Below are 2,061 nucleotides of genomic sequence, written 5' to 3'. Positions count from 1 at the left end.
TCCATCATCTGAGATCTGTCCATGGAACACACTGGTTCTCCCACATTTGACTGTTAGGTTTCCTTGCACGTCAGATTTGGTCCTGTGATATCTATTGCATCACCTCTCTCTCCTGCTCAACAGTCTTTAATGGTTTTAAGATCCAATTCAAACTCCAAAGCCTTAGGCCGGCGTGGTGGCTCACGCCTGTAATCCTAGCACTCTGGGAGGCCAAGGCGGGCGGATTGAGCTGAGGAGTTCAAGACCACCCTGAGCAAGAGCGAGACCCCATCTCTACTAAAAATAGGAAGAAATTATATGGACAGCTAAAATATATATAGAAAAATTAGCCGGGCATGGTGGCACATGCCTGTAGTCCCAGCTACTTGGGAGGCTGAGGCAGAAGGATCGCTTGAGCCCAGGAGTTTGAGGTTGCTGTGAGCTAGGCTGATGCCACGGCACTCTAGCCCGGGCAACAGAGTGAGACTCTGTCTCAAAAATAAATAAATAAATAAATAAAATAAAAATAAATAAATAAAAACAAACTCCAAAGCCTTGAAGTCTTAGATCCAAGACCTTCTCCGCACCCCTGGTCTACTCCAGGCCAATATTTGACCCTGTTGTTTCTACACAAGCCCTTTCTCCAGCTCAGTGGGTTTAATCCATCACTGCTTCCTAATCATAGGTGGAGCCTACTTCCCACACTTTCGCTTTTACAGCTACCCCCACCAAGAAAGCCCTCCTCATTTTTCTCATCTATGGAAATCCTCCCCATCCCACAGCCCCAGCTGATTCCACCTCCTTGGGGAAGCCATCCTCGACTCTTGCAGGCCACCTCCGCATCGCACGCGGTGCTTGCTGCACGCTACAGCGCCTACCTGCTCTGGTATCTGCCCCAGCTCTCCAGCTAGTGCTGGGGGTCTCCTCGGGACTGGCCTCCCCTCCAGCCCTTCATGCCAGCCCAGGCCTCTGCTCCCTCCTCTGGCTGCCATCCCTCATGTCCTACCATCAATTTAGAAATTTTCAGCACAAGTGAAGTTACATCCTTTCAAATGTGAGCTCTTGGGCCATCACTTCCCCTCTCTCTGTGCATCAGTTTATGCATCTTTTATAAAGGAGAAGGAGCTGACGTCTCTGTGGTCCCCTGAAAGTCAAAAACGTATCACCTTCTCCCTCTAAATCCCCTTCTTTGAACCCCCTTCTATAATATTAATAGCATCGCGCCACGACTCACAGGCCCAGCTTCAGCAGCGCCCTCCTCAGGCCAGTCTCTGCCTTCAGCGAAGCGCAGCCTCCCAGTGTATGTGGCTGAGCCGGAACTCCGCTAGGCACCGTGAATTGTCCCTTCAAATGGCCTGAATTCTCTCTGGGTCATTGCCAAGCCTAGCAGCAGAGTGAGAGTAAATCGCTCTGCAGGCAGTGTAATATGCCTGCATTTCTCTTTCTATATGAGAGAGAAAGCTAGAGAGTGATCGGAAATGAGTGAATTACCTAGAAAAACCAGGGTTTGTTAGTGCATTCAACAAGTCTAGAAAGTAGCTTTGGTGCAACATTCACATAAATGTTCCCACGGGTGCCTTTTGTGGCTTCCCCAAAGATTGGCAACCAGGGGCCCTCTGCAGCCCCTTCCTTAGGCCCTCGGGCCAGCCCACTCCTTCACCAGCTGCACTTCTCTAGCTGGACAGGAAAACCTGGGTCCTGAGGGAGGTGTCCAGCTTTTGCTCTCCGTCCTTCTTTCCGGCTAATTCCCAAACTGCCCCTGTCCCTGTCCCTGCTAGTCCACTGGGCCCGATTCCGTCCTGAACCCCGCCGTCCTCACGGGCTCCAGGCACACTCGATGGTCTGCAGCCAGGAGCTTCCACCCCTCCCTAGACTCGTTACTACTCAGGTGGTCAGTCCCGTCTCTCCTTTTCCATTTTATGATCGGCGGGATCAGCGCCTCCTACACCCAACACGGGGAGTGAGCCCTGAAAGGGACCCAAATAGAGCCTGTCAGCTGACACTAGCACAAGTCTCTCGGGTTACCTTCTCAACCCCTCCCCTTCAAAACCAAACAAAAACGGCAAACAGGAAACGCTCGTC

Source organism: Lemur catta, chromosome 11 (assembly GCF_020740605.2).
Source record: "Lemur catta isolate mLemCat1 chromosome 11, mLemCat1.pri, whole genome shotgun sequence".
Taxonomy (NCBI): domain Eukaryota; kingdom Metazoa; phylum Chordata; class Mammalia; order Primates; family Lemuridae; genus Lemur; species Lemur catta.
Note: the sequence above shows the minus strand (reverse complement) of the source record.